Below are 22393 nucleotides of genomic sequence, written 5' to 3'. Positions count from 1 at the left end.
AATCAAAGCTACAAAAGATACATGTGGCACATTGGTAGAATCAAAACCCAAGAAATGACTTGTAAAATAAAAATACCTTTGTGTTTCTTTGTACTTTTTGGATTAATGAACTCTGTTTAACAAAGTAAAATGCACATCAAAGCAATAAAAAGTCACCACAATGTAAAACTGTGTGAAAATCTTTCAGGTTTTATGCAAAAAAAAAAAGTTTTTGTTTTCAAATATAGGGGGTATAGCTCAGTGGTAGAGCATTTGACTGCAGATCAAGAGGTCTATGGTTCAACTCCGAGTGCCCCCTGCATGCACTTTTTCAACAGATTAAACATGCCATTTTACCTATATGTTCATGGAAGTTTTAGAACCATATCAAGTTGAATTCATGTTTATGTACTTTCTTAATTTAAATACTATTTAAGAAAAGTAGCAAAAAGATCATGTTTATGTGCCTTCTTAATATGAAAACAACTTAAGAAATGTAGGAAAATGCTTGAGAAATTTTGTCTGAAAAGAAATCTACAAAAGATACATATGGCACATTGGTAGACTCTAAACCCAAGAAATTACTTGTAAAATAAAAATACCTTTGTGTTTCTTTGTACTTTTTGGATTAATAAACTCTGTTTAACAAAGTAAAATGCACATCAAAGTAATAAAAAGTCACCACAATGCAAATCTGTAAAAATATTTCAGCTTTTATGCAAAAAAAAAAATAAAAAAATTTTTGTTTTCAAATATAGGGGGTATCGCTCAGTGGTAGAGCATTTGACTGCACATCAAGAGGTCCTTGGTTCAACTCCGAGTGCCCTCTGTATTCACTTTTTCAACAGATTCAACATGCTTTTTTACCTATATGTTCATGGAAGTTTTAGAACCATATCAAGTTGAATTCATGTTTATGTACTTTCTTAATTTAAATACTATTTAAGAAAAGTAGCAAAAAGATCATGTTTATGTGCCTTCTTAATAGGAAAACAACTTAAGAAATGTAGGAAAATGCTTGAGAAATTTTGTCTGAAAAGAAATCTACAAAAGATACATATGGCACATTGGTAGACTCTAAACCCAAGAAATTACTTGTAAAATAAAAATACCTTTGTGTTTCTTTGTACTTTTTGGATTAATAAACTCTGTTTAACAAAGTAAAATGCACATCAAAGTAATAAAAAGTCACCACAATGCAAATCTGTAAAAATATTTCAGCATTTATGCAAAAAAAAAAATAATAAAAACATTTTTGTTTTCAAATATAGGGGGTATAGCTCAAAAAAAAAAAGTTTATATTTTCAAATATAGGGGGTATAGCTCAGTGGTAGAGCATTTGACTGCAGATCAAGAGGTCCTTGGTCCTCCGAGTGCCCCCTGTATGCACTTTTTCAACAGATTAAACATGCCATTTTACCTATATGTTCATGGAAGTTTTAGAACCATATGAAGTTGAATTCATGTTTATATACTTTCTTAATTTGAATACTATTTAAGAAAAGTAGCAAAAAGATCATGTTGATGTGCCTTCTTAATAGGAAAACAACTTAAGAAATGTAGGGAAATGCTTGAGAAATTTTGTCTGAAAAGAAATCTACAAAAGATACATATGGCACATTGGTAGACTCTAAACCCAAGAAATTACTTGTAAAATAAAAATACCTTTGTGTTTCTTTGTACTTTTTGAATGAATGAACTCTGTTTATCAAAGTAAAATGCACATCAAAGTAATAAAAAGTCACCACAATGTAAAACTGTAAAAATCTTTCAGGTTTTATGCAAAAAAAAAAAAGTTTTTTTTTCTAATATAGGGGGTATAGCTCAGTGGTAGAGCATTTGACTGCAGATCAAGAGGTCCTTGGTTCAACTCCAAGTGCCCCCTGCATGCACTTTTTCAACAGATTAAACATGCCATTTTACCTATATGTTCATGGAAGTTTTAGAACCATATCAAGTTGAATTCATGTTTATGTACTTTCTTAATTTAAATACTATTTAAGAAAAGTAGCAAAAAGATCATGTTTATGTGCCTTCTTAATAGGAAAACAACTTAAGAAATGTAGGAAAATGCTTGAGAAATTTTGTCTGAAAAGAAATCTACAAAAGATACATATGGCACATTGGTAGACTCTAAACCCAAGAAATTACTTGTAAAATAAAAATACCTTTGTGTTTCTTTGTACTTTTTGGATTAATAAACTCTGTTTAACAAAGTAAAATGCACATCAAAGTAATAAAAAGTCACCACAATGCAAATCTGTAAAAATATTTCAGCTTTTATGCAAAAAAAAAAAATAAATAAATTTTTGTTTTCAAATATAGGGGGTATAGCTCAGTGGTAGAGCATTTGACTGCAGATCAAGAGGTCCTTGGTTCAACTCCGAGTGCCCCCTGTATTCACTTTTTCAACAGATTCAACATGCTTTTTTATCTATATGTTCATGGAAGTTTTAGAACCATATCAAGTTGAATTCATGTTTATGTACTTTCTTAATTTAAATACTATTTAAGAAAAGGAGCAAAAAGATCATGTTTATGTGCCTTCTTAATAGGAAAACAACTTAAGAAATGTAGGAAAATGCTTGAGAAATTTTGTCTGAAAAGAAATCTACAAAAGATACATATGGCACATTGGTAGACTCTAAACCCAAGAAATTACTTGTAAAATAAAAATACCTTTGTGTTTCTTTGTACTTTTTGGATTAATAAACTCTGTTTAACAAAGTAAAATGCACATCAAAGTAATAAAAAGTCACCACAATGCAAATCTGTAAAAATATTTCAGCTTTTATGCAAAAAAAAAAAATAAATAAATTTTTGTTTTCAAATATAGGGGGTATAGCTCAGTGGTAGAGCATTTGACTGCAGATCAAGAGGTCCTTGGTTCAACTCCGAGTGCCCTCTGTATTCACTTTATCAACAGATTCAACATGCTTTTTTATCTATATGTTCATGGAAGTTTTAGAACCATATCAAGTTGAATTCATGTTTATGTACTTTCTTAATTTAAATACTATTTAAGAAAAGGAGCAAAAAGATCATGTTTATGTGCCTTCTTAATAGGAAAACAACTTAAGAAATGTAGGAAAATGCTTGAGAAATTTTGTCTGAAAAGAAATCTACAAAAGATACATATGGCACATTGGTAGACTCTAAACCCAAGAAATTACTTGTAAAATAAAAATACCTTTGTGTTTCTTTGTACTTTTTGGATTAATAAACTCTGTTTAACAAAATAAAATGCACATCAAAGTAATAAAAAGTCACCACAATGCAAATCTGTAAAAATATTTCAGCTTTTATGCAAAAAAAAAATAAAAAATTTTTGTTTTCAAATATAGGGGGTATAGCTCAAAAAAAAAAAGTTTATGTTTTCAAATGTAGGGGGAATAGCTCAGTGGTAGAGCATTTGACTGCAGATCAAGAGGTCCTTGGTTCAACTCCGAGTGCCCCCTGTATGCACTTTTTCAACAGATTAAACATGCCATTTTACCTATATGTTCATGGAAGTTTTAGAACCATATGAAGTTGAATTCATGTTTATATACTTTCTTAATTTGAATACTATTTAAGAAAAGTAGCAAAAAGATCATGTTGATGTGCCTTCTTAATAGGAAAACAACTTAAGAAATGTAGGGAAATGCTTGAGAAATTTTGTCTGAAAAGAAATCTACAACAGATACATATGGCACATTGGTAGACTCTAAACCCAAGAAATGACTTGTAAAATAAAAATACTTTTGTGTTTCTTTGTACTTTTTGAATTATTAAACGCTGTTTATCAAAGTAAAATGCACATCAAAGTAATAAAAAGTCACCACAATGTAAAACTGTGTAAAAATCTTTCAGGTTTTATGCAAAAAAAAAAAAAGTTTTTGTTTTCTAATATAGGGGGTATAGCTCAGTGGTAGAGCATTTGACTGCAGATCAAGAGGTCCTTGGTTCGACTCCGAGTGCCCCCTGTGGACACTTTTTCAACAGATGCTTTTTTACCTTTATGTTCATGAAAGGTTTAGAACCATATGAAGTTGAATTCATGTTTATGTACTTTCTTAATGTGGATTCTGATTAAGAAATGTAGCAAAAAGATCATGTTGATGTGCCTTCTTAATATAAAAACAACTTAAGAAATGTATCAAAATGCTCGAGAAATTTTGTCTGTAATCAAAGCTACAAAAGATACATGTGGCACATTGGTAGAATCTAAACCCAAGAAATGAGAATACAGATAATAAATGGGAAATGTTTAAGAACATCCTAAATAGGCAGTGTAAGCGGTTTATACCTTGTGGGAATAAAAGGACTAGAAATAGGAAAAACCCAATGTGGCTAAACAAAGAAGTAAGACAGGCAATTAACAGTAAAAAGAAAGCATTTGCACTATTAAAGCAGGATGGCACCATTGAAGCTCTAAAAAACTATAGGGAGAAAAATACTTTATCTAAAAAACTAATTAAAGCTGCCAAAAAGGAAACAGAGAAGCACATTGCTAAGGAGAGTAAAACTAATCCCAAACTGTTCTTCAACTATATCAATAGTAAAAGAATAAAAACTGAAAATGTAGGCCCCTTAAAAAATAGTGAGGAAAGAATGGTTGTAGATGACGAGGAAAAAGCTAACATATTAAACACCTTCTTCTCCACGGTATTCACGGTGGAAAATGAAATGCTAGGTGAAATCCCAAGAAACAATGAAAACCCTATATTAAGGGTCACCAATCTAACCCAAGAAGAGGTGCGAAACCGGCTAAATAAGATTAAAATAGATAAATCTCCGGGTCCGGATGGCATACACCCACGAGTACTAAGAGAACTAAGTAATGTAATAGATAAACCATTATTTCTTATTTTTAGTGACTCTATAGCGACAGGGTCTGTTCCGCAGGACTGGCGCATAGCAAATGTGGTGCCAATATTCAAAAAGGGCTCTAAAAGTGAACCTGGAAATTATAGGCCAGTAAGTCTAACCTCTATTGTTGGTAAAATATTTGAAGGGTTTCTGAGGGATGTTATTCTGGATTATCTCAATGAGAATAACTGTTTAACTCCATATCAGCATGGGTTTATGAGAAATCGCTCCTGTCAAACCAATCTAATCAGTTTTTATGAAGAGGTAAGCTATAGACTGGACCACGGTGAGTCATTGGACGTGGTATATCTCGATTTTTCCAAAGCGTTTGATACCGTGCCGCACAAGAGGTTGGTACACAAAATGAGAATGCTTGGTCTGGGGGAAAATGTGTGTAAATGGGTTAGTAACTGGCTTAGTGATAGAAAGCAGAGGGTGGTTATAAATGGTATAGTCTCTAACTGGGTCGCTGTGACCAGTGGGGTACCGCAGGGGTCAGTATTGGGACCTGTTCTCTTCAACATATTCATTAATGATCTGGTAGAAGGTTTACACAGTAAAATATCGATATTTGCAGATGATACAAAACTATGTAAAGCAGTTAATACAAGAGAAGATAGTATTCTGCTACAGATGGATCTGGATAAGTTGGAAACTTGGGCTGAAAGGTGGCAGATGAGGTTTAACAATGATAAATGTAAGGTTATACACATGGGAAGAGGGAATCAATATCACCATTACACACTGAACGGGAAACCACTGGGTAAATCTGGCAGGGAGAAGGACTTGGGGATCCTAGTTAATGATAAACTTACCTGGAGCAGCCAGTGCCAGGCAGCAGCTGCCAAGGCAAACAGGATCATGGGGTGCATTAAAAGAGGTCTGGATACACATGATGAGAGCATTATACTGCCTCTGTACAAATCCCTAGTTAGACCGCACATGGAGTACTGTGTCCAGTTTTGGGCACCGGTTTTCAGGAAGGATATAATGGAACTAGAGAGAGTACAAAGGAGGGCAACAAAATTAATAAAGGGGATGGGAGAACTACAATACCCAGATAGATTAGCGAAATTAGGATTATTTAGTCTAGAAAAAAGACGACTGAGGGGCGATCTAATAACCATGTATAAGTATATAAGGGGACAATACAAATATCTCGCTGAGGATCTGTTTATACCAAGGAAGGTGACGGGCACAAGGGGGCATTCTTTGCGTCTGGAGGAGAGAAGGTTTTTCCACCAACATAGAAGAGGATTCTTTACTGTTAGGGCAGTGAGAATCTGGAATTGCTTGCCTGAGGAGGTGGTGATGGCGAACTCAGTCGAGGGGTTCAAGAGAGGCCTGGATGTCTTCCTGGAGCAGAACAATATTGTATCATACAATTATTAGGTTCTGTAGAAGGACGTAGATCTGGGTATTTATTATGATGGAATATAGGCTGAACTGGATGGACAAATGTCTTTTTTCGGCCTTACTAACTATGTTACTATGTTACTATGTTACTTGTAAAATAAAAATACCTTTGTGTTTCTTTGTACTTTTTGGATTAATGAACTCTGTTTAACAAAGTAAAATGCACATCAAAGCAATAAAAAGTCACCACAATGTAAAACTGTATGAAAATCTTTCAGGTTTTATGCAAAAAAAAAAAGTTTTTGTTTTCAAATATAGGGGGTATAGCTCAGTGGTAGAGCATTTGACTGCAGATCAAGAGGTCCTTGGTTCAACTCCGAGTGCCCCCTGCATGCACTTTTTCAACAGATTAAACATGCCATTTTACCTATATGTTCATGGAAGTTTTAGAACCATATCAAGTTGAATTCATGTTTATGTACTTTCTTAATTTAAATACTATTTAAGAAAAGTAGCAAAAAGATCATGTTTATGTGCCTTCTTAATAGGAAAACAACTTAAGAAATGTAGGAAAATGCTTGAGAAATTTTGTCTGAAAAGAAATCTACAAAAGATACATATGGCACATTGGTAGACTCTAAACCCAAGAAATTACTTGTAAAATAAAAATACCTTTGTGTTTCTTTGTACTTTTTGGATTAATAAACTCTGTTTAACAAAGTAAAATGCACATCAAAGTAATAAAAAGTCACCACAATGCAAATCTGTAAAAATATTTCAGCTTTTATGCAAAAAAAAAAATAAAAAAATTTTTGTTTTCAAATATAGGGGGTATAGCTCAGTGGTAGAACATTTGACTGCAGATCAAGAGGTCCTTGGTTCAACTCCGAGTGCCCCCTGTATTCACTTTTTCAACAGATTCAACATGCTTTTTTACCTATATGTTCATGGAAGTTTTAGAACCATATGAAGTTGAATTCATGTTTATGTACTTTCTTAATGTGGATTCTGATTAAGAAATGTAGCAAAAAGATCATGTTGATGTGCCTTCTTAATAGGAAAACAACTTAAGAAATGTAAGGAAATGCTTGAGAAATTTTGTCTGAAAAGAAATCTACAAAAGATACATATGGCACATTGGTAGACTCTAAACCCAAGAAATGACTTGTAAAATAAAAATACTTTTGTGTTTCTTTGTACTTTTTGAATTATTGAACTCTGTTTATCAAAGTAAAATGCACATCAAAGTAATAAAAAGTCACCACAATGTAAAACTGTGTAAAAATCTTTCAGGTTTTATGCAATAAAAAAAAAAGTTTTTGTTTTCTAGTATAGGGGGTATAGCTCAGTGGTAGAGCATTTGACTGCAGATCAAGAGGTCTTTGGCTCAACTCCGAGTGCCCCCTGTATTCTCTTTTTCAACAGATTCAACATGCTTTTTTACCTATATGTTCATGGAAGTTTTAGAACCATATGAAGTTGAATTCATGTTTATGTACTTTCTTAATTTGAATACTATTAAGAAATGTAGCAAAAAGATCATGTTGATGTGCCTTCTTAATATGAAAACAACTTAAGAAATGTAGGAAAATGCTCGAGAAATTTTGTCTGAAATGAAAGCTACAAAAGATACATGTGGCACATTGGTAGAATCTAAACCCAAGAAATGACTTGTAAAATAAAAATACCTTTGTGTTTCTTTGTACTTTTTGGATTAATGAACTCTGTTTAACAAAGTAAAATGCACATCAAAGTAATAAAAAGTCACCACAATGCAAATCTGTAAAAATCTTTCAGCTTTTATGCAAAAAAAAAAAATAAAAAAAAATTTGTTTTCAAATGTAGGAGGTATAGCTCAGTGGTAGAGCATTTGACTGCAAATCAAGAGGTCCTTGGTTCGACTCCAAGTGCCCCCTGTGGACACTTTTTCAACAGATTAATCATGCTTTTTTACCTTTATGTTCATGAAAGCTTTAGAACCATATGAAGTTGAATTCATGTTTATGTACTTTCCTAATGTGGATTCTGATTTAGAAATGTAGCAAAAAGATCATGTTGATGTGCCTTCTTAATATGAAAAAAACTTAAGAAATGTATCAAAATGCTCGAGAAATTTTGTCTGAAATGAAAGCTACAAAAGATACATGTGGCACATTGGTAGAATCTAAACCCAAGAAATGACTTGTAAAATAAAAATACCTCGGTGTATCTTTGTACTTTTTGGATTAATGAACTCTGTTTTTACAAAGTAAAATGCACATCAAAGTAATAAAAAGTCACCAGAATGTAAAACTGTGTAAAAATCTTTCAGTTTTTATGCAAAAAAAAAGGAAAAAAATTTTCTTTTCAAATATAGGGGGTAAAGCTCAGTGGTAGAGCATTTGACTACAGATCAAGAGGTCCTTGGTTCGACTCCGAGTGCCCCCTGTGTGCACTTTTTCAACAGATTAAACATGCTTTTTTACCTATATGTTCATGGAAGTTTTAGAACCATATGAAGTTGAATCCATGTTTATGTACTTTCTTAATTTGAATACTATTTAAGAAAAGTAGCAAAAAGATCATGTTGATGTGCCTTCTTAATAGGAAAACAACTTAAGAAATGTAGGGAAATGCTTGAGAATTTTTGTCTGAAAATAAATCTACAAAAGATACATATGGCACATTGGTAGACTCTAAACCCAAGTAATGACTTGTAAAATAAAAATACCTTTGTGTTTCTTTGTACTTTTTGGATTAATGAACTTTGTTTAACAAAGTAAAATGCACATCAAAGTAATAAAAAGTCATCACAATGTAAAACTGTGTAAAAATCTTTCAGTTTTTATGACAAAAAAAAAGAAAATTTTTTTGTTTTCAAATATAGGGAGTATAGCTCAGTGGTAGAGCATTTGACTGCAGATCAAGAGGTCCTTGGTTCAACTCCGAGTGCCCCCTGTATGCTCTTTTTCAACAGATTAAACATGCCATTTTACCTATATGTTCATGGAAGTTTTAGAACCATATCAAGTTGAATTCATGTTTATGTACTTTCTTAATTTGAATACTATTTAAGAAAAGTAGCAAAAAGATCATGTTGATGTGCGTTCTTAATAGGAAAACAACTTAAGAAATGTAGGAAAATGCTTGAGAAATTTTGTCTGAAAAGAAATCTACAAAAGATACATATGGCACATTGGTAGACTCTAAACCCAAGAAATGACTTGTAAAATAAAAATACCTTTTTGTGTCTTTGTACTTTTTGAATGAATGAACTCTGTTTATCAAAGTAAAATGCACATCAGAGTAATAAAAAGTCACCACAATGTAAAACTGTAAAAATCTTTCAGGTTTTATGCAAAAAAAAAAGTTTTTGTTTTCCAATATAGGGGGTATAGCTCAGTGGTAGAGCATTTGACTGCAGATCAAGAGGACCTTGGTTCGACTCCGAGTGCCCCCTGTATTCACTTTTTCAACAGATTAAACATGCTTTTTTACCTTTATGTTCATGAAAGTTTTAGAACCATATGAAGTTGAATTCATATTTATGTACTTTCCTAATGTGGATTCTGATTAAGAAATGTAGCAAAAAGATCATGTTGATGTGCCTTCTTAATATGAAAACAACTTAAGAAATGTAGGAAAATGCCCGAGAAATTGTGTCTGAAATGAAAGCTACAAAAGATACATGTGGCACATTGGTAGAATCTAAACCCAAGAAATGACTTGTAAAATAAAAATACCTTTGTGTTTCTTTGTACTTTTTGGATTAATGAACTCTGTTTAACAAAGTAAAATGCACATCAAAGTAATAAAACGTCACCACAATGCAAATGTGTAAAAATCTTTCAGCTTTTATGCAAAAAAAAAAAATAAAAAAATTTTTGTTTTCAAATATAGGGGGTATAGCTCAGTGGTAGAGCATTTGACTGCAGATCAAGAGGTCCTTGGTTCAACTCCGAGTGCCCCCTGTATTCACTTTTTCAACAGATTAAACATGCTTTTTTACCTATATGTTCATGGAAGTTTTAGAACGATATGAAGTTGAATTCATGTTTATGTACTTTCTTAATGTGGATTCTGATTAAGAAATGTAGCAAAAAGATCATGTTGATGTGCCTTCTTAATATGAAAACAACTTAAGAAATGTCGGAAAATGCTCGAGAAATTTTGTCTGAAATGAAAGCTACAAAAGATACATGTGGCACATTGGTAGAATCTAAACCCAAGAAATGACTTGTAAAATAAAAATACCTTTGTGTTTCTTTGTACTTTTTGGATTAATGAACTCTGTTTAACAAAGTAAAATGCACATCAAAGTAATAAAAAGTCACCACAATGTAAAACTGTGTAAAAATCTTTCAGCTTTTATGCAAAAAAAGAAAAAAAAAAAAGTTTATGTTTTCAAATATAGGGGGCATAGCTCAGTGGTAGAGCATTTGACTGCAGATCAAGAGGTCCTTGGTTCAACTCCGAGTGCTCCCTGTATGCACTTTTTCAACAGATTAAACATGCCATTTTACCTATATGTTCATGGAGGTTTTAGAACCATATCAAGTTGAATTCATGTTTATGTACTTTCTTAATTTGAATACTATTTAAGAAAAGTAGCAAAAAGATCATGTTGATGTGCCTCCTTAATAGGAAAACAACTTAAGAAATGTATCAAAATGCTCGAGAAATTTTGTCTGAAATGAAAGCTACAAAAGATACATGTGGCACATTGGTAGAATCTAAACCCAAGAAATGACTTGTAAAATAAAAATACCTTTGTGTTTCTTTGTACTTTTTGGATTAATGAACTCTATTTAACAAAGTAAAATGCACATCAAAGTAATAAAAAGTCACCACAATGTAAAACTGTGTAAAAATCTTTCAGGTTTTATGCAAAAAAAAAAAAGTTTTTATTTACTAATATAGGGGGAATATCTCAGTGGTAGAGCATTTGACTGCAGATCAAGAGGTCCTTGGTTCGACTACGAGTGCCCACTGTGGACACTTTTTCAACAGATTAATCATGCTTTTTTACCTTTATGTTCATGAAAGTTTTAGAACCATATGAAGTTGAATTCATATTTATGTACTTTCCTAATGTGGATTCTGATTAAGAAATGTAGCAAAAAGATCATGTTGATGTGCCTTCTTAATATGAATACAACTTAAGAAATGTAGGAAAATGCTCGAGAAATTTTGTCTGAAATGAAAGCTACAAAAGATACATGTGGCACATTGGTAGAATCTAAACCCAAGAAATGACTTGTAAAATAAAAATACCTTTGTGTTTCTTTGTACTTTTTGGATTAATGAACTCTGTTTAACAAAGTAAAATGCACATCAAAGTAATAAAAAGTCACCACAATGCAAATCTGTAAAAATCTTTCAGCTTTTATGCAAAAAAAAAAAAATAAAAAAAATTTTGTTTTCAAATATAGGGGGTATAGCTCAGTGGTAGAACATTTGACTGCAGATCAAGAGGTCCTTGGTTCAACTCCGAATGCCCCCTGTATTCACTTTTTCAACAGATTAAACATGCTTTCTTACCTATATGTTCATGGAAGTTTTAGAACCATATGAAGTTGAATTCATGTTTATGTACTTTCTTAATGTGGATTCTGATTAAGAAATGTAGCAAAAAGATCATGTTGATGTGCCTTCTTAATATGAAAACAACTTAAGAAATGTAGGAAAATGCTCGATAAATTTTGTCTGTAATCAAAGCTACAAAAGATACATGTGGCACATTGGTAGAATCTAAACCCAAGAAATGACTTGTAAAATAAAAATACCTTTGTGTTTCTTTGTACTTTTTGGATTAATGAACTCTGTTTGACAAAGTAAAATGCACATCAAAGTAATAAAAAGTCACCACAATGTAAAACTGTGTAAAAATCTTTCAGTTTTTATGCAAAAAAAAAGAAAAAAATTTTGTTTTCAAATATAGGGGGTAAAGCTCGGTGGTAGAGCATTTGATTGCAGATCAAGAGGTCCTTGGTTCAATTCCGAGTGCCCCCTGCATGCACTTTTTCAACAGATTAAACATGCTTTTTTACCTATATGTTCATGGAAGTTTTAGAACCATATGAAGTTGAATTCATGTTTATGTACTTTCTTAATTTGAATACTATTTAAGAAAAGTAGCAAAATGATCATGTTGATGTGCCTTCTTAATAGGAAAACAACTTAAGAAATGTAGGGAAATGCTTGAGAAATTTTGTCTGAAAAGAAATTTACAAAATATACATATGGCACATTGGTAGACCCTAAACCCAAGAAATGACTTGTAAAATAAAAATACCTTTGTGTTTCTTTGTACTTTTTGGATTAATGAACTCTGTTTAACAAAGTAAAATGCACATCAAAGCAATAAAAATTCACCACAATGTAAAACTGTGTAAAAATCTTCCAGGTTTTATGCAAAAAAAAAAAAAAGTTTTTGTTTTCTAATATAGGGGGTATAGCTCAGTGGTAGAGCATTTGACTGCAGATCAAGAGGTCCTTTGTTCTACTCCGAGTGCCCACTGTGGACACTTTTTCAACAGATTGATCATGCTTTTTTACCTTTATGTTCATGGAAGGTTTAGAACCATATGAAGTTGAATTCATGTTTATGTACTTTCCTAATGTGGATTCTGATTAAGAAATGTAGCAAAAAGATCATGTTGATGTGCCTTCTTAATATGAAAACAACTTAAGAAATGTATCAAAATGCTCGAGAAATTTTGTCTGAAATGAAAGCTACAAAAGATACATGTGGCACATTGGTAGAATCTAAACCCAAGAAATGACTTGTAAAATAAAAATACCTTTGTGTTTCTTTGTACTTTTTGGATTAATGAACTCTGTTTAACAAAGTAAAATGCACATCAAAGTAATAAAAAGTCACCAAAATGTAAAACTGTGTAAAAATCTTTCAGTTTTTATGCAAAAAAAAAAGAAAAAAATTTTGTTTTCAAATATAGGGGGTAAAGCTCAGTGGTAGAGCATTTGACTGCAGATCAATAGGTCCTTGGTTCAACTCCGCGTGCCCCCTGTATGCACTTTTTCAACAGATTAAACATGCTTTTTTACCTATATGTTCATGGAAGTTTTAGAACCATATGAAGTTGAATTCATGTTTATGTACTTTCTTAATTTGAATACTATTTAAGAAAAGTAGCAAAAAGATCATGTTGATGTGCCTTCTTAATATGAAAACAACTTAAGAAATGTAGGAAAATGCTTGAGAAATTTTGTCTGAAATGAAAGCTACAAAAGATACATGTGGCACATTGGTAGAATCTAAACCCAAGAAATGACTTGTAAAATAAAAATACCTTTGTGTTTCTTTGTACTTTTTGAATTAATGAACTCTGGTTATCAAAGTAAAATGCACATCAAAGTAATAAAAAGTCACCACAATGTAAAACAGGTTTTATGCAAAAAAAAAAAAAAGTTTTTGTTTTAAAATATTGGGGGTATATCTCAGTGGTAGAGCATTTGACTGCAGAACAAGAGGTCCTTGGTTCGACTCCGAGTGCCCCCTGTGGACACTTTTTCAACAGATTAATCATGCTTTTTTACCTTTATGTTCATGAAAGGTTTAGAACCATATGAAGTTGAATTCATGTTTATGTACTTTCCTAATGTGGATTCTGATTAAGAAATGTAGCAAAAAGATCATGTTGATGCGCCTTCTTAATATGAAAACAACTTAAGAAATGTATCAAAATGCTCGAGAAATTTTGTCTGAAATGAAAGCTACAAAAGATACATGTGGCACATTGGTAGAATCTAAACCCAAGAAATGACTTGTAAAATAAAAATACCTTTGTGTTTCTTTGTACTTTTTGGATTAATGAACTCTATTTAACAAAGTAAAATGCACATCAAAGTAATAAAAAGTCAACACAATGTAAAACTGTGTAAAAATCTTTCAGGTTTTATGCAAAAAAAAAAAAGTTTTTATTTACTAATATAGCGGGAATATCTCAGTGGTAGAGCATTTGACTGCAGATCAAGAGGTCCTTGGTTCGACTACGAGTGCCCACTGTGGACACTTTTTCAACAGATTAATCATGCTTTTTTACCTTTATGTTCATGAAAGTTTTAGAACCATATGAAGTTGAATTCATATTTATGTACTTTCCTAATGTGGATTCTGATTAAGAAATGTAGCAAAAAGATCATGTTGATGTGCCTTCTTAATATGAAAACAACTTAAGAAATGTAGGAAAATGCTCGAGAAATTTTGTCTGAAATGAAAGCTACAAAAGATACATGTGGCACATTGGTAGAATCTAAACCCAAGAAATGACTTGTAAAATAAAAATACCTTTGTGTTTCTTTGTACTTCTTGGATTAATGAACTCTGTTTAACAAAGTAAAATGCACATCAAAGTAATAAAAAGTCACCACAATGCAAATCTGTAAAAATCTTTCAGCTTTTATGCAAAAAAAAAAAAAATAAAAAAAATTTTGTTTTCAAATATAGGGGGTATAGCTCAGTGGTAGAGCATTTGATTGCAGATCAAGAGGTCCTTGGTTCAACTCCGAGTGCCCCCTGTATTCACTTTTTCAACAGATTAAACATGCTTTCTTACCTATATGTTCATGGAAGTTTTAGAACCATATGAAGTTGAATTCATGTTTATGTACTTTCTTAATGTGGATTCTGATTAAGAAATGTAGCAAAAAGATCATGTTGATGTGCCTTCTTAATATGAAAACAACTTAAGAAATGTAGGAAAATGCTCGATAAATTTTGTCTGTAATCAAAGCTACAAAAGATACATGTGGCACATTGGTAGAATCTAAACCCAAGAAATGACTTGTAAAATAAAAATACCTTTGTGTTTCTTTGTACTTTTTAGATTAATGAACTCTGTTTAACAAAGTAAAATGCACATCAAAGTAATAAAAAGTCACCACAATGTAAAACTGTGTAAAAATCTTTCAGTTTTTATGCAAAAAAAAAGAAAAAAATTTTGTTTTCAAATATAGGTGGTAAAGCTCGGTGGTAGAGCATTTGATTGCAGATCAAGAGGTCCTTGGTTCAACTCCGAGTGCCCCCTGCATGCACTTTTTCAACAGATTAAACATGCTTTTTTACCTATATGTTCATGGAAGTTTTAGAACCATATGAAGTTGAATTCATGTTTATGTACTTTCTTAATTTGAATACTATTTAAGAAAAGTGGCAAAATGATCATGTCGATGTGCCTTCTTAATAGGAAAACAACTTAAGAAATGTAGGGAAATGCTTGAGAAATTTTGTCTGAAAAGAAATTTACAAAATATACATATGGCACATTGGTAGACTCTAAACCCAAGAAATGACTTGTAAAATAAAAATACTTTTGTGTTTCTTTGTACTTTTTGGATTAATGAACTCTGTTTAACAAAGTAAAATGCACATCAAAGTAATAAAAAGTCACCACAATGTAAAACTGTGCAAAAATCTTTCAGGTTTTATGCAAAAAAAAAAAAGTTTTTGTTTTCTAATATAGGGGGTATAGCTCAGTGGTAGAGCATTTGACTGCAGATCAAGAGGTCCTTGGTTCGACTCCGAGTGCCCCCTGTGGACACTTTTTCAACAGATTAATCATGCTTTTTTACCTTTATGTTCATGAAAGGTTTAGAACCATATGAAGTTGAATTCATGTTTATGTACTTTCCTAATGTGGATTCTGATTAAGAAATGTAGCAAAAAGATCATGTTGATGTGCCTTCTTAATATGAAAACAACTTAAGAAATGTATCAAAATGCTCGAGAAATTTTGTCTGAAATGAAAGCTACAAAAGATACATGTGGCACATTGGTAGAATCTAAACCCAAGAAATGACTTGTAAAATAAAAATACCTTTGTGTTTCTTTGTACTTTTTGGATTAATGAACTCTGTTTAACAAAGTAAAATGCACATCAAAGTAATAAAAAGTCACCACAATGTAAAACTGTGTAAAAATCTTTCAGGTTTTATGCAAAAAAAAAAAAGTTTTTATTTACTAATATAGGGGGAATATCTCAGTGGTAGAGCATTTGACTGCAGATCAAGGGGTCCTTGGTTCGACTCCGAGTGCCCACTGTGGACACTTTTCTACAGATTAATCATGCTTTTTTACCTTTATGTTCATGAAAGTTTTAGAACCATATGAAGTTGAATTCATATTTATGTACTTTCCTAATGTGGATTCTGATTAAGAAATGTAGCAAAAAGATCATGTTGATGTGCCTTCTTAATATGAAAACAACTTAAGAAATGTAGGAAAATGCTTGAGAAATTTTGTCTGAAATGAGAGCTACAAAAGATACATGTGGCACATTGGTAGAATCTAAACCCAAGAAATGACTTGTAAAATAAAAATACCTTTGTGTTTCTTTGTACTTTTTGGATTAATGAACTCTGTTTAACAAAGTAAAATGCACATCAAAGTAATAAAAAGTCACCACAATGTAAAACTGTGTAAAAATCTTTCAGCTTTTATGCAAAAAAAAAAAAAAAAAAAGTTTTTGTTTTCTAATATAGGGGATATAGCTCAGTGGTAGAGCATTTGACTGCAGATCAAGAGGTCCTTGGTTCGACTCCGAGTGCCCCCTGTGGACACTTTTTCAACAGATTAATCATGCTTTTTTACCTTTATGTTCATGAAAAGTTTAGAACCATATGAAGTTGAATTCATGTTTATGTACTTTCCTAATGTGGATTCTGATTAAGAAATGTAGCAAAAAGATCATGTTGATGTGCCTTCTTAATATGAAAACAACTTAAGAAATGTATCAAAATGCTCGAGAAATTTTGTCTGAAATGAAAGCTACAAAAGATACATGTGGCACATTGGTAGAATCTAAACCCAAGAAATGACTTGTAAAATAAAAATACCTTTGTGTTTCTTTGTACTTTTTGGATTAATGAACTCTGTTTAACAAAGTAAAATGCACATCAAAGTAATAAAAAGTCACCACAATGTAAAACTGTGTAAAAATCTTTCAGGTTTTATGCAAAAAAAATAAAGTTTTTCTTTTCAAATATAGGGGGTATATCTCAGTGGTAGAGCATTTGACTGCAGATCAAAAGGTACTTGGTTCAACTCCGAGTGCCCCTTGTACGCACTTTTTCAACAGATTAAACATGCTTTTTTACCTATATGTTCATGGAAGTTTTAGAACCATATGAAGTTGAATTCATGTTTATGTACTTTCTTAATTTGAATACTATTTAAGAAAAGTAGCAAATAGATCATGTTGATGTGCCTACTTAATATGAAAACAACTTAAGAATTGTAGGAAAATGCTTGAGAAATTTTGTCTGAAAAGAAATCTACAAAAGATACATATGGCATATTGGTAGACTCTAAACCCAAGAAATGACTTTTAAAATAAAAATACTTTTGTGTTTCTTTGTACTTTTTGAATTATTGAACTCTGTTTATCAAAGTAAAATGCACATCAAAGTAATAAAAAGTCACCACAATGTAAAACTGTGTAAAAATCTTTCAGGTTTTATGCAAAAAAAAAAAAAGTTTTTGTTTTCTAATATAGAGGGTATATCTCAGTGGTAGAGCATTTGACTGCAGATCAAGAGGTCCTTGGTTCGACTCCGTGTGCCCCTTGTGGACACTTTTTTAACAGATTAATCATGCTTTTTTACCTTTATGTTCATGAAAGGTTTAGAACCATATGAAGTTGAATTCATGTCTATGTACTTTCCTAATGTGGATTCTGATTAAGAAATGTAGCAAAAAGATCATGTTGATGTGCCTTCTTAATATGAAAACAACTTAAGAAATGTATCAAAATGCTCGAGAAATTTTGTCTGAAATGAAAGCTACAAAAGATACATGTGGCACATTGGTAGAATCTAAACCCAAGAAATGACTTGTAAAATAAAAATACCTTTGTGTTTCTTTGTACTTTTTGGATTAATGAACTCTGTTTAACAAAGTAAAATGCACATCAAAGTAATAAAAAGTCACCACAATGTAAAACTGTGTAAAAATCTTTCAGTTTTTATGCAAAAAAAGAAAAACATTTTGTTTTCAAATATAGGGGGTAAAGCTCAGTGGTAGAGCATTTGACTGCAGATCAAGAGGTCCTTGGTTCAACTCCGAGTGCCCCCTGTATGCCCTTTTTCAACAGATTAAACATGCTTTTTTACCTATATGTTCATGGAAGTTTTAGAACCATATGAAGCTGAATTCATGTTTATGTACGTTCTTAATTTGATTACTATTTAAGAAAAGTAGCAAAAAGATCATGTTGATGTGCCTTGTTAATATGAAAACAACTTAAGAAATGTAGGAAAATGCTTGAGAAATTTTGTCTGAAATGAGAGCTACAAAAGATACATGTGGCACATTGGTAGAATCTAAACCCAAGAAATGACTTGTAAAATAAAAATACCTTTGTATTTGAAAACCAGGGATTCAAGCTTCAGGAGGCTAATTTGCATATTCCAGGTGCCTTCTGGGAGAAGCGAAGTCTCCCTAAGCTAGAAGATCGTTGGGTACAGCCGGGACCAGCTGCTTCGAAAGCATCACCAAACCAGGGATTCAAGCTTCAGGAGGCTAATTTGCATATTCCAGGTGCCTTCTGGGAGAAGCGAAGTCTCCCTAAGCTAGAAGATCGTTGGGTACAGCCGGGACCAGCTGCTTCGAAAGCATCACCAAACCAGGGATTCAAGCTTCAGGAGGCTAATTTGCATATTCCAGGTGCCTTCTGGGAGAAGCGAAGTCTCCCTAAGCTAGAAGATCGTTGGGTACAGCCGGGACCAGCTGCTTCGAAAGCATCACCAAACCAGGGATTCAAGCTTCAGGAGGCTAATTTGCATATTCCAGGTGCCTTCTGGGAGAAGCGAAGTCTCCCTAAGCTAGAAGATCGTTGGGTACAGCCGGGACCAGCTGCTTCGAAAGCATCACCAAACCAGGGATTCAAGCTTCAGGAGGCTAATTTGCATATTCCAGGTGCCTTCTGGGAGAAGCGAAGTCTCCCTAAGCTAGAAGATCGTTGGGTACAGCCGGGACCAGCTGCTTCGAAAGCATCACCAAACCAGGGATTCAAGCTTCAGGAGGCTAATTTGCATATTCCAGGTGCCTTCTGGGAGAAGCGAAGTCTCCCTAAGCTAGAAGATCGTTGGGTACAGCCGGGACCAGCTGCTTCGAAAGCATCACCAAACCAGGGATTCAAGCTTCAGGAGGCTAATTTGCATATTCCAGGTGCCTTCTGGGAGAAGCGAAGTCTCCCTAAGCTAGAAGATCGTTGGGTACAGCCGGGACCAGCTGCTTCGAAAGCATCACCAAACCAGGGATTCAAGCTTCAGGAGGCTAATTTGCATATTCCAGGTGCCTTCTGGGAGAAGCGAAGTCTCCCTAAGCTAGAAGATCGTTGGGTACAGCCGGGACCAGCTGCTTCGAAAGCATCACCAAACCGCGCGCCTTACGGCGCGCGAATTTTTGCCTGTAGGACATTATTGCAAGAGAGCTTGGCTGAGTAGATTACACAAGAAGGAAAACACACAGCAAGTCAGCAGGATCTAGGAGCAACATGGCAGATGTGACAACCTACATGGTGAGCTGCAGCATGTGCTACATGTTCACAGATCGACCAGAAGAAGAATCCAATTTCACCTGTCAGAAGTGTAGACTAGTGGCCCTTTTAGAAGAAAAGGTGCGGGGTCTGGAAGAAAGAATAGCAACTTTGAAACTCATCAAAGAGAATGAAGACTTTCTAGACAGAACAGAAGCATCTCTACTGGTCACAGAAGGTGCAAAAAGTGTCAGAGAACCTCCAAAAGCAGATGAGTGGAAGCATGTGACCAAAAGAAGCAAGAAGACCATGGAGAAATCACCAACCACACAACTGAAGAACCGATATCAAATCTTTGTAGAGGATGAAGATGGCACACCTAAGAATGAAGCAATACCAGCAAGCAAAAAAGAAAAGGGCACACAGCAACAAGTGACAGCAAAAAGTACAGCCAAGAAGCAACGAAGAGTGGTGGTGGTGGGAGACTCACTACTGAGAGGCACAGAAGCAGCCATCTGCAGACCGGACATAACTGCAAGAGAAGTATGCTGCCTTCCAGGTGCGATGATCAAGGATGTGACCGATAGGATACCAAAGCTCTTCAGCTCCAAGGACGTCCACCCATTTCTTCTGATACATGTTGGCACCAATGACACGGCAAGGAAGGACCTACCGACAATCTGCAAGGACTTTGAAGAGTTGGGGAAGAAAGTAAAGGAACTGGATGCACAGGTAGTTTTTTCTTCTATCCTTCCAGTAGATGGGCATGGCACCAGGAGATGGAACAGGATCCTTGATGCAAACAACTGGCTAAGACGATGGTGCAGACAACAAGGATTCGGATTCCTGGACCACGGTGTGAATTACTTGTACGATGGACTCCTCGCCAGAGACGGACTACACCTCAACAAACCTGGGAAACACACATTCGCCAGAAGACTCGCTACACTCATCAGGAGGGCGTTAAACTAGAAGAAGAGGGGACGGGAAGAAAAACATTAGACTCGAACAAAGACGACCCAGGAAAACATACTCAGAAGGGAGGTAAGAACATTTCTAAAACAATCCACAGTGAGGAGATTGGAACAAAACAAAATCCTCTAAACTGCATGCTCGCAAACGCCAGAAGCCTGACAAACAAGATGGAAGAACTAGAAGCAGAAATATCTACAGGTAACTTTGACATAGTGGGAATAACCGAGACATGGTTAGATGAAAGCTATGACTGGGCAGTTAACTTACAGGGTTACAGTCTGTTTAGAAAGGATCGTAAAAATCGGAGAGGAGGAGGGGTTTGTCTCTATGTAAAGTCTTGTCTAAAGTCCACTTTAAGGGAGGATATTAGCGAAGGGAATGAGGATGTCGAGTCCATATGGGTTGAAATTCATGGAGGGAAAAATGGTAACAAAATTCTCATTGGGGTCTGTTACAAACCCCCAAATATAACAGAAACCATGGAAAGTCTACTTCTAAAGCAGATAGATGAAGCTGCAACCCATAATGAGGTCCTGGTTATGGGGGACTTTAACTACCCGGATATTAACTGGGAAACAGAAACCTGTGAAACCCATAAAGGCAACAGGTTTCTGCTAATAACCAAGAAAAATTATCTTTCACAATTGGTGCAGAATCCAACCAGAGGAGCAGCACTTTTAGACCTAATACTATCTAATAGACCTGACAGAATAACAAATCTGCAGGTGGTTGGGCATTTAGGAAATAGCGACCACAATATTGTGCAGTTTCACCTGTCTTTCACTAGGGGGACTTGTCAGGGAGTCACAAAAACATTGAACTTTAGGAAGGCAAAGTTTGAACAGCTTAGAGATGCCCTTAATCTGGTAGACTGGGACAATATCCTCAGAAATGAGAATACAGATAATAAATGGGAAATGTTTAAGAACATCCTAAATAGGCAGTGTAAGCGGTTTATACCTTGTGGGAATAAAAGGACTAGAAATAGGAAAAACCCAATGTGGCTAAACAAAGAAGTAAGGCAGGCAATTAACAGTAAAAAGAAAGCATTTGCACTACTAAAGCAGGATGGCACCACTGAAGCTCTAAAAAACTATAGGGAGAAAAATACTTTATCTAAAAAACTAATTAAAGCTGCCAAAAAGGAAACAGAGAAGCACATTGCTAAGGAGAGTAAAACTAATCCCAAACTGTTCTTCAACTATATCAATAGTAAAAGAATAAAAACTGAAAATGTAGGCCCCTTAAAAAATAGTGAGGAAAGAATGGTTGTAGATGACGAGGAAAAAGCTAACATATTAAACACCTTCTTCTCCACGGTATTCACGGTGGAAAATGAAATGCTAGGTGAAATCCCAAGAAACAATGAAAACCCTATATTAAGAGTCACCAATCTAACCCAAGAAGAGGTGCGAAACCGGCTAAATAAGATTAAAATAGATAAATCTCCAGGTCCGGATGGCATACACCCACGAGTACTAAGAGAACTAAGTAATGTAATAGATAAACCATTATTTCTTATTTTTAGTGACTCTATAGCGACAGGGTCTGTTCCGCAGGACTGGCGCATAGCAAATGTGGTGCCAATATTCAAAAAGGGCTCTAAAAGTGAACCTGGAAATTATAGGCCAGTAAGTCTAACCTCTATTGTTGGTAAAATATTTGAAGGGTTTCTGAGGGATGTTATTCTGGATTATCTCAATGAGAATAACTGTTTAACTCCATATCAGCATGGGTTTATGAGAAATCGCTCC

General features: G+C 34.0%; 15 non-coding genes across 15 annotated transcripts; all 15 read left to right on the top strand.

The window, feature by feature from the left end:
• Nucleotides 1-1792: 1792 nt before the first annotated feature.
• TRNAC-GCA (transfer RNA cysteine (anticodon GCA)) lies at nt 1793-1864 on the top strand. The gene has a single exon. It is a non-coding gene; the product is annotated as a tRNA-Cys (tRNA).
• Nucleotides 1865-2303: 439 nt separating this feature from the next.
• On the top strand, nt 2304-2375 carry TRNAC-GCA (transfer RNA cysteine (anticodon GCA)). The gene has a single exon. It is a non-coding gene; the product is annotated as a tRNA-Cys (tRNA).
• Nucleotides 2376-2814: 439 nt separating this feature from the next.
• Nucleotides 2815-2886, top strand: TRNAC-GCA (transfer RNA cysteine (anticodon GCA)). Its single transcript has one exon. It is a non-coding gene; the product is annotated as a tRNA-Cys (tRNA).
• Nucleotides 2887-3365: 479 nt separating this feature from the next.
• TRNAC-GCA (transfer RNA cysteine (anticodon GCA)) lies at nt 3366-3437 on the top strand. The gene has a single exon. It is a non-coding gene; the product is annotated as a tRNA-Cys (tRNA).
• Nucleotides 3438-3872: 435 nt separating this feature from the next.
• On the top strand, nt 3873-3944 carry TRNAC-GCA (transfer RNA cysteine (anticodon GCA)). Its single transcript has one exon. It is a non-coding gene; the product is annotated as a tRNA-Cys (tRNA).
• Nucleotides 3945-6503: 2559 nt separating this feature from the next.
• TRNAC-GCA (transfer RNA cysteine (anticodon GCA)) lies at nt 6504-6575 on the top strand. The gene has a single exon. It is a non-coding gene; the product is annotated as a tRNA-Cys (tRNA).
• Nucleotides 6576-8030: 1455 nt separating this feature from the next.
• Nucleotides 8031-8102, top strand: TRNAC-GCA (transfer RNA cysteine (anticodon GCA)). Its single transcript has one exon. It is a non-coding gene; the product is annotated as a tRNA-Cys (tRNA).
• Nucleotides 8103-8541: 439 nt separating this feature from the next.
• TRNAC-ACA (transfer RNA cysteine (anticodon ACA)) lies at nt 8542-8613 on the top strand. Its single transcript has one exon. It is a non-coding gene; the product is annotated as a tRNA-Cys (tRNA).
• A 438-nt stretch (nt 8614-9051) lies between these two features.
• TRNAC-GCA (transfer RNA cysteine (anticodon GCA)) lies at nt 9052-9123 on the top strand. Its single transcript has one exon. It is a non-coding gene; the product is annotated as a tRNA-Cys (tRNA).
• A 430-nt stretch (nt 9124-9553) lies between these two features.
• On the top strand, nt 9554-9625 carry TRNAC-GCA (transfer RNA cysteine (anticodon GCA)). The gene has a single exon. It is a non-coding gene; the product is annotated as a tRNA-Cys (tRNA).
• Nucleotides 9626-10064: 439 nt separating this feature from the next.
• TRNAC-GCA (transfer RNA cysteine (anticodon GCA)) lies at nt 10065-10136 on the top strand. Its single transcript has one exon. It is a non-coding gene; the product is annotated as a tRNA-Cys (tRNA).
• A 442-nt stretch (nt 10137-10578) lies between these two features.
• TRNAC-GCA (transfer RNA cysteine (anticodon GCA)) lies at nt 10579-10650 on the top strand. The gene has a single exon. It is a non-coding gene; the product is annotated as a tRNA-Cys (tRNA).
• A 3984-nt stretch (nt 10651-14634) lies between these two features.
• Nucleotides 14635-14706, top strand: TRNAC-GCA (transfer RNA cysteine (anticodon GCA)). The gene has a single exon. It is a non-coding gene; the product is annotated as a tRNA-Cys (tRNA).
• Nucleotides 14707-15649: 943 nt separating this feature from the next.
• TRNAC-GCA (transfer RNA cysteine (anticodon GCA)) lies at nt 15650-15721 on the top strand. Its single transcript has one exon. It is a non-coding gene; the product is annotated as a tRNA-Cys (tRNA).
• A 946-nt stretch (nt 15722-16667) lies between these two features.
• On the top strand, nt 16668-16739 carry TRNAC-GCA (transfer RNA cysteine (anticodon GCA)). The gene has a single exon. It is a non-coding gene; the product is annotated as a tRNA-Cys (tRNA).
• The last annotated feature ends 5654 nt before the right edge of the window (nt 16740-22393 follow it).

The sequence above is a fragment of the Ranitomeya imitator genome, chromosome 1 (assembly GCF_032444005.1).
Source record: "Ranitomeya imitator isolate aRanImi1 chromosome 1, aRanImi1.pri, whole genome shotgun sequence".
Classification (NCBI taxonomy): domain Eukaryota; kingdom Metazoa; phylum Chordata; class Amphibia; order Anura; family Dendrobatidae; genus Ranitomeya; species Ranitomeya imitator.
Note: the sequence above shows the minus strand (reverse complement) of the source record. Positions and strands in the feature narration are given on the sequence as shown.